Source organism: Tribolium madens, unplaced genomic scaffold, assembly GCF_015345945.1.
Source record: "Tribolium madens isolate multiple individuals breed KSU strain unplaced genomic scaffold, Tmad_KSU_1.1 Scaffold_96;HRSCAF=242;Tcas5.2_LG5, whole genome shotgun sequence".
Taxonomy (NCBI): Eukaryota; Metazoa; Arthropoda; class Insecta; order Coleoptera; family Tenebrionidae; genus Tribolium; species Tribolium madens.
Window position 1 is genome coordinate 14,937,114 of NW_025401068.1, and position 18,648 is coordinate 14,955,761.

Here is an 18,648-nt window from a genome sequence, read left to right on the forward strand (position 1 = left end):
TTCCACACGTGTTCCGCATTTGTGGCGTTTTGTTAATGTGACCTGACGTTTTCCCCTCGAGGGTTGGTGTGGAGATTGGGGCCAGAGTTCGCGACCTGCCTTAAACCGATGCTAGACACAATATTTAAGTGGACTACGATTGCTAAACTTGCTATTTTTAAAGCGACGAACTATGGGCAAACTTTCCGTCAACACAGACACGGCCCTGACCCCCACACTCAAAGAAAAAAAGTGTAGATAATACTCGAAAAAGAGTTTCTATTACTACTCGTACTTGTACTAGTGACATAGGCCTCAACTATTTTGTGCCGTAGATTTTACCACTACAAAATAATTTTTGTAAATTGGTGATTATTACATCTACAAATTGTTATTTTAACGTTATGTTCTTTTATTAAATTTTACCACTACACATACAGGGTGAATATAAAGTATGGAACCAAGCGGTTTTATTTTTAATCATTTGCCTCTGGAAAATAATAATTAATATAAATTAAAGTAATATAAAAAATGTGATTGTATTTTCAGAACGAAATTTAGTTTTGTTTTTGAGTTATGCGATTTTTTTTGTCAAAATTGCAATTTATGTGAAAGAATTTTTTTGTAAAAATAGTGGGTTGCCATTTAAAAAAATATTTTTTTTGTAGAACTCAAAAACAAAAGGAAATTTCGAAAAATTTTATTCTTGTTAAATCATCACATTTTTATAGTACTTTATCACTCATCAATTAGTTTTTTCAAAAAATAAACAGTTTAAGCAAAAAACGTTTGGTTCCATACTTTTTATTCACCTGCTATATCAAAATTTAACGTTAGATGATGTGTCAAATTAAGATGCCTTTTTGGATTTCAGATCCTTATGTAACGCTAATTCCAACTATCAGAGAGCGTCAGTTTAACAACTTAAGGAAAAATTAATTACAGTATATAAAGTAGAATGTAGTATTCTTTTTATGTAGATATCACTGTTAGTGTCATTGGCAGTTAATATTAAATTGTGATTTATGTATATCCTACACTTTGACAAAGTAGATCATAGTAATACACAGTGATTATAATAGTATACAGATACAAAAAAGTACAATTTACAAAAAATAAATATGTAAACCAAGTAAAAAAATTAAATATTTACAACATTTTACACTTACAATTACCTAATTACTAATGAACAAAAAACTAGGTACATTATACTACTAAATAATAATTAATGAGTTTATTTAAAAATGAAAGGGTGGAATAACTAAATTTAAACTTCTTTTATTAACTAAGGTACAGAGTATATAAATTGCCAATGTCTACCACATGCATCTGATTAGTTTCGGTCACTTCATACCCATGGAAGTGTTTGTTAAATTCTTCGGTTATAAATTTATGAAAAATAAAATATAAGATAATTACAACCAAATTAAAACAGTGTAGGTACATTTAAAATATAATTTTCCAAACGGTTTCTACTTCAGTGATATAAAAATAACAACAATCAATCAATTACAGCAGTCTTATAGGTACCTAAACTAATAAAAATTACTTACCATGAAACACCGGAATTAACTCCTGAAGACCCTAAACTTCCAAATAACTTTTCATAATAATCATTGAAGAAATACACTTCAAATATAAAATCGAAAATTCTAAACACAACTCGCCAGAACTCGCGCTCCAGAGAGAATTTTCAAGTAAAGCAAGATACCAGGAACATGAAAAAAATGTTTAAAAAATTCTATCTGTCAAAAAATTTTGACATTTATTTTTTGACACATGACTTTTTTTATGTCTATTTAATGATGATCTTGTATACCTATTTTTTTATTTAGTAAAGGTACAAAAATTTTGCCAATAAAAGCCACAAATAACATTGAACAGAGTTACAATTTAGGATACAGCTTTCCTGTTTCCTCTTCTAATATCCTGTAGCAAAAAAACTTGGAAATTTATTTTTCCAACAGAAATAAATAGTCAAAGTGCAAGATTTAAACCCTCATAACTTCGAAATTTTTATAGATAAAATAAATAAATACCTAATAGATAATAATAATTCCAATAATAATTGATAATAATGTATACTTTGGAAGAAAACAAGTTTATAATTGAAGTCTATTTTCGAAGTGGACACTTAGTAAACGGCGATTTTTTAATTTTGAATTAAAACAAGTAGGTATCCTTATTTTCGTAAAGCGGCATTTTTCATTTTATATGGAAAATTCACAGCTGGCTAGATGTAGTTATAATTAGTAAACCCTACAAATACATTGTAGTTGAATTTACTATTAAGTAAAATTTACTCAAAAAAATATAGTTTAGCTTACTGTTTGTAGTAGTAAATTATACCTCTACTTTTTATTAGTATCTACACTTGTATGAGTAACATTAATCACCTAATTGGTACGTAATAACATATTTGAGAGTAGTATATACCGTACTTTTTTTACTACTACAAATGTAGTAATAGCAAAAATATTATTTTTCTGAGTGCAAATCTCTGTCGGGACGTCTTAGGAAAAAATATATATTTTTTGCGTAAGGTTTTTTGCTTTGGTGGTAGGGTAGTTCCTTAAAGACCTGCCCCTTGCACCTGGTGTGGCATCTACACCGCAGCGACGGCGGTATCAGCGTAACATACGAGTACAAATAGGTGATGTGCTCAGTGTTATCTCCGGTCGTCCAGCAATAAGGATTTATTTATCAGAACTGTGCTGTGCTATGGCACGCTATCGGAACTTGTTAAATGCGGACATTACAATGCGGAGGATCGTTATCCAGCGCTATTCCATCGATACCAACGATTCTACATCAACATTATTGCTGAATCGTGAATAGCCGCGTTGTTCCTGCCCACGCGGGGTTGTTCGTACCCCACCAGACGAGTGCGGTTCGTGCGCTTTAATTGCATGCTAAATACTAGAAGTCAAAACAAAAATTTCTATGATAGGATTATCTAAACTGTTTGTATGTCAGAAGATTCCGGAGGAAACGAATTTTAGCATATCAGCGATTACTACGAGACATAATTCAAAGATTCGCATTCCTCTGAGGCGGTTTTTGCCAAAGACTGCGTATCAAATGTTCAACAAAGTTGAACAAAAAAATATCAGTAAATCACACAATTTTATAACCAAAGTTTTTCCAGTTCGCAAATAATTAATAAAATTGTTAAACAAATCGATTATACGTCAATTGTTTCGCCACCATTATCGTTAGATGACAATTTATAAGTACGTATTGCAATATTCAAGTGTATCAATCTCAATAAGGAGTTAAATAAATTACTATTTTCTTAAATACTTATATTTACTTATTAAAAATTCAATCTTATATGTGAATAAACTGAAACATAGGTAATAATTGAACAAAAATTTTAATTATACAAGATAGACATCACTAAACAGACTCTTCTATTAATTCTGAAAAGAAAATTAAACTATCACTAAATTCTTTATGTTAGAATATAAAATAGAATAAAAATAATTTCTGGAATTGATTTTCGTAATCAAATGACAAATATTTATTTTAGTGACAGCTTCAATAATAATACCTAATACAAAAGTGCATTTTCAAAGAAAAACTGTTATGCCACAATAATTTTACCAATAAACAAAGACACACTTATCATCAATTGTTTATCAATAACGTAAATAACTAAATACATAGGTATATCCGATTCTGACCAAAAAATAAAAAATTATTGATTCTTATAAAAAACCAGTACTGTTAGTAAAATTAACCGAAAAAAACGCCTGTACAAACCCTTTTGAGGTAGGAAACATAGTTTTTGAGATATGATTTTTTTTATGAAAAAAACTAAAAATGGCTCTGTACCCAAAACCATAACCCGGGGCGATTTTGGTGTGCGCCATTTGATAAATAATTTCAAGTAGATTTTAACGGTTTTTAGTTTTTTGCTCTAAGTCTTATAGTTTGGTAGAAAATCGCATCATGTAAAATTTCAAAATTTTGACAATTTTTACTTTTTGAACGACGATTATGGCTAAACTATTAGACCTAGAGCAAAAATCTCAACACCATCGTAATCAGCGTAAGAAAATCTAGCCAAGTCAATATCTCGCAAAAAATTAATTTTTAAACGCTGATTACGGCTAAACTGGAAGAGACAACCCAAAATGTTTAAAAAAATCGTAATCAGCGTGTCGAATAAGATAGGTTTAAATTGAATCTGAGTCATGTTCAAAAACACAATTTTTTTAATTTTCCTTTTTTTCTTTGTGGCAAAACTCTATCTCAATGATATAATATTTTGACGTAAGCCTTTGTAAAATGTTCCGGGGAATCGATTGGCGTCAAAAAAGTGCATAATTCGTAATAGTGTTGAAGTTATAGTCGAATTTATATTTTTCAAATTTTTGACTTTATCAGAAATTTTCTTGATAACTATTTATTGTAAAACACTGATCTTTTTTGTGTATGATGGAAAATTAAATTTTCTATCCAACGGTACCAAATATAGGAAGTTATCACTAATAAGTCCGGAGTTATAATATAAACCGTTCCGAGTGCCAAAAATCGACCAAAATCTTAACAAAAAACAAAAAAAAAATTCAATTCTAAAATTGATTCATATAACAATTTCCACAACAAACAAGTGCATAAAATGTTCAAATGGTCAAATTTAAAAAATTACGAATTTTTTTGACTTTTTGAAGGTGGTAAAAATAATCAATTTACTTTAAATCGTAAAAAACGCTTCATGTATGGTTTTTTAAACGTAAAATTACGCAGTAAACATGATGCAACAAGTTAAAATACTCTATGATGCATAGTTTTTGAGATATTGAGTAATAAATTTAAAAATATGGCTCGAAGCATGAGCACTATTATTCGGTTCTGACCAAATAATAAAAAAAATTTGATTCTTATAAAAACTAGTACTACATCTGGAATTAATCGGAGAATACGCCTGTACAAACCGTTTTGACCTAGGAATCATATTTTTTAAGATATGATTTTTTATGACAAAAACTAAAAATGGCTCTGTACCCGGAGCGACTTCCGTTTTGTCCTATTAGATGGATAATTTAAAGTACCTAGATTTTAATGGATTTTAACTCTAAGTCGAATTTATATTTTGATATTTTTGACTTAATCAGAACTTTACTCGATGACTATTTATGGTAGAACACTGATCTTTTTTGTATATAAATAATTAATTAGACACCTTGTCCGAATAAAGTAATTCAAGTGTTGAATCAGTTTTACAATTTCGTTTTAATTAATGAAAGAGTATGGAGTTCATTGTGCGCTAGAAAAATGCAAATGAGTGTTGAGGAGGTGCCATCGTGGTCGTTAGCCATCTCCCGTGGCCACGGCTGGCGCGAAACCTTGGTGGCATTGCTCGGTCTCAAGGTAATCTTATTACCTGATCAATACACAGAACTCAATACACTTCTTAATGAGTCAGCTTAATTAAAATTAAAATACGGAGGAGCAGTCTCAATCTCGTCCCATAAGTTCTTCAAATGATGGGAAACGGTCGTTGCGCCCCCTTCCGCCAAGGTTTGAAATTGGGAGTTTTGGACCCTTTGGTACAACATCCTCGTCCTTTGTTTGGGACCGGTCCCATCAGCACGGCCATGTTAAGAGCACGTCAACATCACCAAAACTGGTTCTCCGGTCGGCAGAGTACTTCATTACGTTGCACCGGACTATTTTCATTCCGCAGCCTATTTATTGAGGTGTTCTGACCGGAGTCGAAGGTACCCTCGTCTAATATACCCGCCGACAGCGGTAATAAAGCAACTTATGAACAACACAAGCGAAGGTTGGGCGAAGGCGGTGCTCAGGCCAGGTACAGCCAATCTCACCTCATCATAACTTGTTCTATAAGCCAATGGGGGAACGCATTCTTCATTGACCAGTCACATAAACTACCCGTGTCACAGGTAGTAGGCTCATATACATGCATATGAGTCCGGGTTGTTACTCGCAATCAGACTGGTCGCTTTGTGTTTATACTACGCTACCTAGTTCCTTCCATTGTTATCATTGCTATCTATCGCAAGGGGGTTCTTGATTTGTTCCACCAATGTTTACATTAATGGTTTCATTATCTGCTGTGAGGCATTACCCTAGAAAAGAACCCGTTTATACCGGCAAGCCCCACTCTTTCCGGAAACATTGCATTCATCACGGACTGCAACAAAACCGATTTTTCTAATGTTCTTCATTTTAACGTAACAACAGAATCTTAATAACCACGAAAGTTTTTTATATGAATTAGCAAACGTTATTATAAATTGTAGAAAGTTCAAAAATTAATAAATATACACACATACAGAGTGTCTCAGCGAGTTAAAAAAGTCCATTAGTGACCTTTAAACGGTAAAATAAAAAAAAATGTATAGGACATTAATATATTCTATTGCATCGCCTAAAATTATTTTCAACCATACAGCATGTCCCAAAAATAAGTTACAATACAAACTTGTGTTTTTTTTTTAATGAAACACCGTATGTTTCTTGGCATTTTTGAATGTAGCCTTTTAAAACAATTACGCTAAACTTTTATTAATTTCACAAAAACTAAGACAGCTAGTACAATTTTTTTTTACTTCTGCAAAAAAGAAAATACAGAAGTTAAAGTTGTAGCAATTTTTTAGTATTTTGCATTTGTAAAGATTAATAAATTGAAGTTTGTTAAAAGTTAAATAACTGAAATGCGAATTATTTTATTGTAAAAATAAAGAATAATGGATTCAGTTTTACACAAATGTGATTATTAAATGATATTTCTTCCATCTCTTGTGCAACTGTGCACTTTTTGGCTACTGAAACAATAGTAATTTTTTTTTAATGTTTAACGTTAAATATCTTTTGTTATTGATTATAAACACCTAAAAATAAATAATTTTAGAAAAACAATTTAGTAATCTTTTAAATGCAAAAACAATAAATAGGGTGTTCCATTAAAATTTTTTCAGTTATTGAATTTTTAACAAACGCCTTCATTTTTTTATCTTTTCAAATGCAACACACTAAAAAAATGTTACAATCTTATAGCTTGTACGTTCTTCTTTACGGTAGTAAACAAAATATTTCTAGATGTCTTAGTTTTTGTGTAATAAATTTTTAAAAAGTGCATGTTTTCGTAAAAAAAACCGTCTTATTGTCAAAACTAAGCAAAATCGACCAATAAAAGCTTAGCTTAAAAAAATTGTCACAAAAATCTACATCCAAAAAAGCTAAGAAACATATTGTGTTTTATTTAAAAAAACACAAGTTTGTATTGTAACTTATTTCTGAAACACGCATTATAGTTGAAAAAAAAATAAGCGATAGACCAGATTATCTATGAATGTCCTATATAATGTTTTTTTATTTTTTTCATTTAAAGGACTTTTTCAACTCGTTGGGACACCCTGTATGTATAGTATTTATTAAAATATCTGTTATTTTATTTTTTTCAACTTTTGTTCTGTAATTAGTTAAGAATATTTTTTATTAGCTTTAAAACATGAATAAACCATACAAAATTGTTGAAATTTTTAGGTTTGGCAGAAAATCAGTAACAGAAGTGATTTTTTGTGACTTTTGTAATTCGTCTCTAACTAAATATTTTTTTCCTGCATGAACAAGCAGGATTTTTGGATACGAAGCATATTTTTATCTATATTTTTTATCAATATCTATAATTTTTTATTTATGTATTTTTTCCCAAATATTGGCTATGGTAGGTGTATTAATTACTGTAACAAAAATAATAATATTTGTTCCCTCTTCACATCCAAAACACTATGACAGGATGTTATCAATCATTTTGAAATAACAATTTTATTTTTGTTAAAAATTCTTGGTCATTGTTTCCTACCCAGTTAAACGAATTTTTAAATAATATGAATAACAATAGTAATAAATTATGAAACAAAAGAGTGGGCTAAATCTTAAAAGAATGCGGTTTAACCCAAAAAGACCTAGATTTCAATTTCTAAATATAAGCGGATTTTCATATAAAAAAGCAACAAAATATTTTCAATTCAAATCGTATAGTAGCACACCTCACAAATCTGAAAAACCATAAAATTTTGTAAGTACCTATAATAGGTAGGTATTAAGTTTTTAATATAAAAAATTAAGATTTTAAGTTTGAATAAAGATGTTTCTTCAGTTTCTAGCCCATTTTAATGTACATATTTTTCTTTTTGTGTCTTTTATAAAAGTGAAAATAAAGTTATTTCAAGGTTTCAGCTCTATTTAAAAATGAAGTATAAGATCAAAAAGTTATTAAAACATGTATCAGATGTTTCATTTGATTTGTGGAAAAGTAATATAAATCTTATAAATTCTATATATCGATAAAACCAGTTTTTATCCAAGATTTACTCAAGTAATAAATTTTCTCTCCTGATATCTATCTTATATTTAATTAATTATTTCTTATTAGACACACTAAAGTTAATCCTATAATGTTTTTATAGTTCATCATTTCTCAATACCCCTATTACGAGCAAATAAATTAATTTTGAACCATGAATTTTATACAAATTAAATCAATTAAAATGTGTTATTGCGAATCAAAAATAATGGTCAATTATTTCGAAATCATAAATAAAACATTGTGAACGTCATTTTATTTAGTAGGGCGTATCTTATCTCGTAAAGTGGAAAAATTTATTGCTACGTATAAGAACTTTAAAGCTCTGTAATATTATTTTACAACACATAACTTTTACTATTGGCGGTATAATTATAAATATCGTTCAAGTCGAAGTGGAATAACCGATTTCAGGAGCTGAAAATTTACTTTCCGGGAACATCCTTTAAAATATTAGTCGTTTCCAATCAGTTTAATTGCGTCGTATGAGCAACTTCCTGCCTAAAGGCTTGTCATTATCGGTGTGCGATCTGGAATGCCTAAGGTGACTGCGCCCAGATTCCCTAGAATCCGTCCATCTGTTAAGCCCGGTTGAAAAAATTAAGCCGCATTCACATCGCTGTGGGCAAGACGTGTGTAAATTTATCACGATATGAAACATGCAAGCCGTATCGAAAAATTCGGACGCAGGGCCGGCATCAGAACTGGGGGCTGGATGCGGCCCTGGCCGGTTCCCTGTCACATGATCTGAGTTATATGGCAACTGCACTGCCAGCAACAAGCCAGGCAAGCCTTTCAATATGCAAGAAAAATAAATCTCCACGCTCTACCTTAGCAAGCTTTATAATTAGTGGTTTTTAAACAATGCCTGCGATTCCTCCTCTGTCGCCAGAGAAGCCATTGCTGTTGTCGCCATACTTTTGTTTTCTTTTAATAGTCTCGCGTTTTATTTCGGAGGATTTTTTGGTCGTGATGGAGGGGCCACAGGTTTGAATTTCGATATAAATTAATTAAACGGTCGAGTTCTTATTCTGGGGTTGATGCGATGCAAATGTCGGGATGCCGGCGTGACTGGGTTGGGTTTTACATTCCGTATTTGTACCAATGGTCGGCCATTGTTGAACGTGTTACATTTATATTTCTGGTATTGCTTTGTTATAAGCAATTTATTTGATTATTCCAACAGATGCAGACCAAATGCAACCCTGGACTATTGTTTCTAAGACTGCCATAAATCACAGACAATTGTTTATTTGCACTTTGCCGAGACGTTTTACAACTTTTTCACGGATTTTGCTTCATTTACCCTCACAATTTTTCAACTCTGATGTTCTACGAATATAAAATTGTAATGTCGTATTTCGCTGATAAAACTGAATATTTTTTGAGCTAAACAAAGTACAGGGTGTCCAAGTTTTAAAGCCGGCGCAAAAATTAATATTTCTAATTGATTAAAAAAGAATTTTGATAGTGTAAACACCGTAAACGATAGAGGATTAAATACACTTCAATTTGATGTTTTGATATTGTGTACAATTTTTTTAGCGTATGGCAGTGAGACTTTAAAAATCAAATTTAGAGAAAAAAAATCAATTAACTGGAATATTTTGTACATGATAAAATTCTTAGATTTTTTTCTATGGTATTTGTGGAAATAGAATAATAATAAAGTTGATAGTTTTTGAATAATTAACATTTTAATATTGAAAATCTGAAAATTAATAATAATTTATGGGAAATTTCCAATTTTCAATATTAAAATGTTACTTACTCAAAATCTATCAACTTTTATATTATTCAATTTTCACAGTTACCATCAGAAAAAATCAAGGAATTTTATTATGTAGAAAAGATTCCAATTAATTAAAAAACTTTTTTCCAAATTTGGTTTTTAGGGTCTCACTGACATACGCTAAAAATTTTGAATATCAAAGCATAAAATTGAAGTCTATGTAATCTTCTATCGTTTCTACTAGCAAATTTTTTTTAATCAATTGGAAATATCTATTTTTGCGCCGGCCTTAAAACTTGGGACACTGTAAAAAAAAAATTATCTATAAAAATTTATAAGAGTTTCAATTTTGCACTTTGACTCTATTTAACTCTATTTTCTGTAGGAAAAATAATTTTCCAAGTTTTTTGCTACAGGCTATTAGGAGAGGAAACAAGGTAAATTGTAACTCTGTTCAATGTTATTTGTGGCTTTTATTGGCAAATTTTTTGTACCTTTACTAAATAAAAAAATATACAAGATCATCATTAAATAGACATAAAAAAGTCAAATGTCAAAAAGTAAATGTCAAAAGTTTTTGACAGATAGAATTTTTTAAACATTTTTCCCATGTTCCTGGAATCTTATCATACTTGAAATTTTTTTCTGGGGCGCGAGTTCTGGCGCACTCTGTATTTGTTGATTTAGTATCCAATAAACTTTATAGTGCCGATTTTTCTTTTTAATTTTCGAATTCTTTTTTGACATCATGATTATAAGTACCTAATAATTTTTAATACCATAATGATTTATCATTTTTATAACCATGTGACGTTTTTGAAAGTATAATGCTATAAAAATAAATCCCTTTAATAATCCATAACCCACCTACTCGTAAAATAACAGACCATTTATCACGTTGATCTACAAACTTATCTTACAATTTTTTATGTTACAACAACTTAATTAAGTATGGCCTTAATTATTTGTAGATTTTTTGATATCAACATGCTAATAAGAGGAAATAAAATACGTTTCCAACGTTTTCATTAAAAATGTGATCTTTATTTATGATCTGTCGTATTAACATTCACTAATTAATTGCACGACATGGCTTAGAGATGTCATATGTAACTGTTTAGGATATGTTAAGTTAAGGCAAAAATAAGGTTCGCTTTTTTTCGCTTATATCTTCTTGATGTTCAATGAATTAAAACACGTTTTCCCAAAACACCAAATTTTTATTCTCACTCGAGGTCGAAACACGCGTCGTGTTAAAAAAATATGTTTTGGGAAACCGCGTTTTAATTTTTCTCTTATAAAAAAAACAATTATTAGGTACCCTTTTAGTTAAGACAAGAACCGTGATTTTTCGTAGCTTCCATCATGATTTTATCAATTGTGGCTACTTTTAGCCCAAATAATTAAGTAAACGGGTTGTTTGCAGATAAGGTAAATCTTCAATGTGATATTTTCGTGACTAACTATACTTTGGGTTAATGCCATTTTTGTGGACACATTTGTCAAATAAGTTTACTAAAAACATAACCATCTCCTTGAATCGTGTTTGACCTTGAAACATACGTGTGTTAATAAAACTGGAGATTTGGGGAAATAAATGAAAACACGTCTCCTCATTAAAATAAACACGGGATTCTAAATGTGGTGGGCCCGAGTCGTTATGTTGGGTTAGGCTGTTTCCTCGTGCTTATTTATAATACTGAAATTTATTTTCGTTGGCCTTGGATGGATGCATTTGGTTTTTACCTAAAAAAGTGAAATTATAGGGTGACTCTAGAAAATTGACATAAAAAGGCCAATAAATCATGGGGGTTTGCGGGGGTGGTATTAATTTCATGACGGTCAGTTGCGCAACTGTCGTCTGCAATTCTAAAATGATAATAGGGGGTGCACATCTGCCACCCCCCAGCGGCACTGTCACATCGCTACCTGGCATAATCCCGGACATATTTAGGACACAATAGCCGCAATGATGACATTACAATGACATAAATATAGACCTTGTTTGTCTTCGAATATCGGCCCGTATTATACACGCAGTTTGGAGCAGTGCCTATGCGGTCAGGTAAGGATAAATATCTCGGATTACATTGCGTTGCATTCACTCCACATAAAAGAGCGCGGGGACAAATTTGTTGCGGTAAAACTAAAGAAAGGAAATAGCCCGCTCTCTGTTATTACTATCGGTATTTGCGCTTTATTTCCACACAAGTGCATCGAGATTTTATCGTGGCGGCGACTCTAAGGGATTTCAGGGGACAAATCCAAAAATTTCATTTCTTGAACAAAACAACATATATTTAGAATCCTAGCTAAATTACTCCAAGAATTCTGTAAATTCATATTTTCACAGGAACATAAGCCAAACGATTCAGTTATAAACTTGTTTCTCGGCTAGGTTTTCGTTACCTCATATTTTTTCGTTTTTATTTTGTTGAAATGTCTGGCTTATTGGCACGAAAAATTAATTGATCCATTCATAAGAGAGTCAACATAAACCGCGCTGTCTGAATATTTATATTTTGTTTCACCTATCATGAATTAGAATAACTGTACTGTAATACGCTAAAGTGACATTAGACTAAAGTTGTACACTCGCTAACAAGTTAAATGAGACGATTAAGAGTCAGCAGTTCAATAGCCCGTTACGAACTACTACTTGCACATATCTCCTAAAGGTTATTTCAGTCGAAAGCGCTGAAAATAATGAAACAACAAAACAAGAATTTCTCTATTTAGACACGTTTTTTAATTCGCAATTGTGAATTCGTTAGTGAGAACCTACTTATTTCATCAATTGAACTTAGGCTCAAAATTTAAAATTCACTTTTACTATTGTTTTCACAGGAAATAAAACATTACACTATTAGTGACTGAACTTCCGAACATTCAATCTTATTTATTACCTTCATGTATATTGCTTTCGTTCTTTTTCGATGGTAATTAGAGACTTAATTAATGTCCATCATTGCTACTGCTTTATAAAGCGATCAATTTAGTATTCAAGGTTTTAGGTTTTTCTTTGCAATTTGCTTTATAGGGTATACTCCGCAAGAATTTTTTCTAATCTGTGTGCTATTTACCTTTTTCAACATCCATTCATACACTCGTGAATCAATTACTATTACGAGTTGTAAACTATCAACTTTACTGAAAAAAATTAAAAACTGTACCAATTAGAATTTTTTCTTGATTTTTATTTTGTAGCACTTTCAGGAAAATGTTTGTGTCCAAGGTATTTTGTAAAACTCTTTAGTGGTTTAAAGAAAAAACAAAAATATCGTTTTATTCATCAAAAATATTGTTCTCCAGGTCTGGTCTTAAACGTTTACTTATTAAATAATTTTTGTTAAGACAAAACAAATCAAACGTTGAATTTTTTTGACAAAATTTATGATTTTTTTGCTGACAAAAAGCTACTTCGCAGTAAAAAATACCAGGTGAATAAAAAGTATGGAACCAAACGTTTTTTGCTTAAACTATTTATTTTTTGAAAAAACTAATTGATGAGTGCTAAAGTACTATAAAAATGTGATGATTTAACAATAATAAAATTTTTCGAAATTTTCTTTTATTTTTGAGTTCTACAAAAAAAAAAATTTTAAATGGCAACCCACTATAAAATCATTTTTCTCATAAAAGCTATACTCTAAGGATTACAACTATCTGCTTTATTTTTAATTTTTTCAAAATTTTTTTTTTTTACATAAATTGCAATTTTGACAAAAAAAATCGCATAACTCAAAAACAAAACAAAATTTCGTTCTGAAATTACGATCACATTTTTTATATTACTTTAATTTATATTAATTATTATTTTCCGGAGGCAAATGATTAAAAATAAAACCGCTTGGTTCCATACTTTATATTCACCCTGTATATATAGGTCCCTCTAAATAGAATTAATATTTTACACGGAAAATAGTGTAAGTGTTTTCTCAACACTGAACTCCGTGTTGTGGTGGAAAATTAAAAAGTGTTAAATATAAACTCAAAAAAGTCTTGCTTAGAGTTAATTTTAACTTAACATAGAGTAAATTGTAGTGTTACGATACTCTGTTTAGTGTTGAATTTAGAGTCAGTACATCTCTAAATAGAGTTGATTTTTAATCTATTTAGAGTTTGTTTTTAACTGAACTACACTGGAATTTTAGGTACAAAAAATGCTATAAATCTAATGAAACATTTATTTAATTAGCAGGTATATATTACTAAAAAATAAAAAGTAAATTAACTATAAAATATAATTTTCTTAAATTCAAGTTTCAACAAACAAGATGTACTTTGGAATCAAAAACTTTTCAATAAAAGAATAGGTTTTTGGTGCACTCATAAAGTTCTGTAGGTATATTAAAATAACTTACTTATTGTAATAAAATCAAAAATGAATTTTAAAAAAGGTCATTCTTTCATCATCTGCGGCATTCTTTCAATGGGATTGGCAACAGTTTAGTTTTCTACATTTCGGCATATTCCTCAGCATATTCTTTAGTAAAAATGTTTGTAGTCAGTCTTAGGATCGTCTAATAAGTCATGATCAATTTGCAACAATTATAAATAAAAATTTCGTAAGATTTAAGAAAATGTGTTCAATTTAAAAGTACCTACCTACCCTTTAAGTTTTTCAACATACTAGAAGACAAGAGACACAAGAGACTTATTATGATGAGGCACTAGTATGGAATGAACAACAGCGAAAATGCAATGTTTGTTTTGTAAAATTCAACACTAAATAAAGTTACAATAGACTTCTAGAGTTCAAAATATACGAAAATTTCTCCCGCTTAAATTTTACTAATTTTAGAGTTTTCTGAACACTGCTTATGCAACTGCTGCAACTCAAAATCGAGTTAACACCAACACTATTTCGAGTTACAATGTATTTTTTGAGTATAATGAACACTTCTGAATCAATTTAAGTATAATATATTAGTGTTAAGTTAAGTGTAAAAGTTACACTGTAAATTTTACCCTAACACTAGCCGATGAACACGCAAAATCACTTGATTTTTTACTCTGTTTCTGTAGGATTTTCTGTTATTTTTGCTTTGCAATGCAGAAAATGGTTTTAAAAAATTGTGGATATTAAATGAAACATTCATGAAGGTGCTATATAAAAAATGACCTTTTCGAGAAACTAATCTTTGAAAGGTTCGGCAATTTGATGGTATTTATTTGGAGTTTGTGAAGCCTATGGCAAGTGCAACGAATGGTAATGAGATTTGTCAAAAGGGTGGGCTGGCAATCGGTTGTAAGTGAAGTGAGTTTGTTTCGTTTAGAAGTCGTAATTAATTGGAATTGCAAATATAGCATCTCGGAGTATCCGTTTTTACGGGTCCGTTTCCCGCGAAACAGGATAACGCATCACTGAACGGCTTCGATATAGAAACGTGATCTGAGGAAGCCTTTATATTACATCCGGCATGCGGTGTTTACGGGCAAAATTGAAAAGTCTGTGGGTGAGTGAAGTCAGCCCGCGGAAATATTTCCTAAACAAACCCTTAAATTTTGGTGAAAAAACGGATTCAAAAAACGCTCACCCCTAACAGAATAATAGACGGTGTAATTTAACGGCGGAAGCGATATTTAAAAATGCGGGGAATCCGGCACATATGACAACAGCCTGTTTCCAGCTTTATGAAAACGGAAGCTGGTTTTTCGTCGAGCACGAGCCAGGAGTCCCACCATTTGTCTGTCAAACGACCCTCTCTAGATAAATATATCAGGGCCCTATTCGGCCCAAAATGCACGTGCCACAGACATCTATTTATGACGACTGGTTAAATTACCTTGACACTAACGAACTCAATACAATGTACTCGGCACCAAAAATAAACCGGCTAGTTCTACGTTTCCACGAATGCGTAAACGAAACTCGAAAAAAATTACCAAGCGGCGCTCTATCTCTAGAGACGCCGATGTTGTGAAATATATAACATCTATCTATTGCTGTTTGCGAACTTCTTAGTCGTAAAGCTCGCTGCCGCCCCAGCCTTTATATCGAATTGAATTTCTAACTTGGAAAACCGATCGATCTCGCAGAGTTGACCGCTTTTCATACCTCCCGCGAGGAAATCCGCCTAATGGTAAACAAATCTCATCGCCTCTATCAACCCCTGATATCTACACAATGCCAAAACCGTCAAATATCCCAATTTCAGAAATAATTTTTTAATGTTTTAGGTTTTTAATTTATTGTTTATGGTAATCAATTAAACGAGGTATAACCATCCGCCAATATTGAACATTGATCCCTTGAAACAACAGTTGTAATAGAATTTATTTGGGTATAGTTAAATTAGCAAATTTTATGAATGAGTGTCGTAATTATTTACGCTCATATTTATGTTAAAAGGCTCAGCATGTTTATTTACTCTTTGACACATTAATATTTTATTTAATTTTACTACATGTTGTAGGCAAATATATCTATTAATAATTACAATAATTGATACTAAACGTATAATTAGGTATCTTTTAAAAAATGCATACTATTGTATTTATAAAAAAATCAAAAAAACAACCTGGGTGCAATCATTAAACTTGCTATGTGATCCAAATTGACACATTAAGCATTGTTCAAACAATGAAAAATCAATTATTTGATAATAGGTATAACTACATATTAGTAAAGATTGCTTTTTTCATGATCATCCAATTTTTTTGCATTTATTTCTAAAAAGACTTAATTATTCATTGGTCACAGTAGATTTCCAATTTATAGATTTATCTATAGATATCTACCTAATCATAAACTGTATAACCAGTTTTAGTTTTAAAGTTATAAAAAGTGTTGTTTTTGTACTGGATTTTTTTTATCAATCACAAACTTGTTATAGGTAATGTATTGTTCCTAATGCAATGATATATTCTATCATCTTTATAAAGCATTTAGTTTTATGTTTTTCTTAAAAAGTCAAGCTTGGAGCTTGGAGATCGCTTCTACAGGGTGCGTCAGAACTCGCGCCCCAGAAAAAAATGCCATATAACGTAAGATACCAGGAACATGGAAAAAAGTTTAAAAAATTTTATCTATAAAAATTTTGAAGTAATGAGAGTTTAATTTTTGCACTTTGACTCTATTTATTTCTGTTGAAAAAATAAATTTTCCAATTTTTTTGCTGCAGGCTATTAGAGGAGGAAACAAGGAAGCTGTATCCTAAATTGTAACTCCGTTTAGTGTTATTTGTGGCTTTTATTGCCAAAATTTTTCTACCTTTATTGGTAATTATAAAAAAACATATACAAGATCATCAGTATCATTAAACAGACATAAAAAAAATGTCAAATGTTAAAACAAAAACGTCAAAATTTAAAGACAGTTAGAATTTTTTAAATATTATTTCCATGTTCCTGATATCTTATCTTACTTGAAATTTTTCCCTGTGGCGCGAGTTCTGGCGCAGCCTGTATAAGAATTTTTATATTTTTAGGTGTACAGTTGCGGCCTTTGAAAACTAAGACATTAACTTTTGGCATACTATTTGCTATTTTACAAATTTGTATACTGTAAGTAAGGTTTTCATCAAGGATGACAATGTTAGTTTTAATTTTTCAAACTCGAATGGTGTTGCAATAAAATGGTGTAGTTATTTCTCTCTACAAAACTAAAATTCATTGTTTTGAATTAAAGTTTTTTGCTCTACGACACTGATTCGTATTATTTTAATGACATTTTAGAAACTTCACTTTCAAGGCATTTTACAAGAACAAAATTTTGGATTTGTCAAAGTGTCTTAGTTTTCAACGGCCGTTCAATACAATCAATCTTACTAAAATTAATAGGTATCTATAGGTATAGGATTCTCAAATGAGAAACCAAATAATTTTTTCATAAACAAGCAAAAAGACATCGTATTTGTATTTTTTATTTTAAAAAATGTATGCCTTTTTTGATATAAATTTCAGTTCTTTCTGATTACTTTTGTCAGACCCTCACGATTTTTTAATTTTAATTATTTAACTTCTCATCGAGCTAACAACCAATACGTAGGTATAAAAGTAATGAAATAAAAAATAAAATGAAATAAATTGCTGGGTGTTATAGTTTATAGTATAGAAAAAATTAAAAGTCTTTGCGATTATCTTTGGTCGTGGAACGGATTTTGCCAGAATAAAAAACGTTGATGAAAGTCGGTTTAGTCGCGATAATTTGGAGAAGCAAAAGTGTGATGTGTAAAAAAGCGGGCATGTGCCTTGGTGTACAAGCGTATCGAATTCCTGCTGGTCTTGCTTGCGATAACGAGTTCTCGGCAATAAGTAATAACTTTTATAAGCAATCGATACTAAGAACACATCTACCAGCCAGTTCGGTCCTCGTAACGTATTCAACCGTCAAATCGCGTTACTTCAAATGAATTCCTCCGGGATTCTTCGGTGTCCGGACCCGCCGAACAAAGAAGCCTTACTGCTACAAGCGATCGAGACTTGTTCGCGTTATGGATATGGAATCTGGGCGGTCCCTGAAGGCGGGGATTATGAACGAGCAACAAGTGCGTTATATTTATGAATAGTTAGTCACCGCCCAGCTGTCATAACCGAGATCCTGGCTGGTTCGTTGCTACCACTTTGTCATCTCTCGCGCTTGCTCCAT

At 31.0% G+C, this 18,648-nt stretch overlaps 1 protein-coding gene across 3 annotated transcripts in view; it reads left to right on the top strand.

Annotated features, from left to right (window-relative positions):
* LOC123013161 (homeotic protein spalt-major-like) overlaps positions 1-18,648 on the top strand; it is a 64,351-nt gene that overhangs the window by 36,088 nt on the left and 9,615 nt on the right. The window lies entirely within an intron of this gene.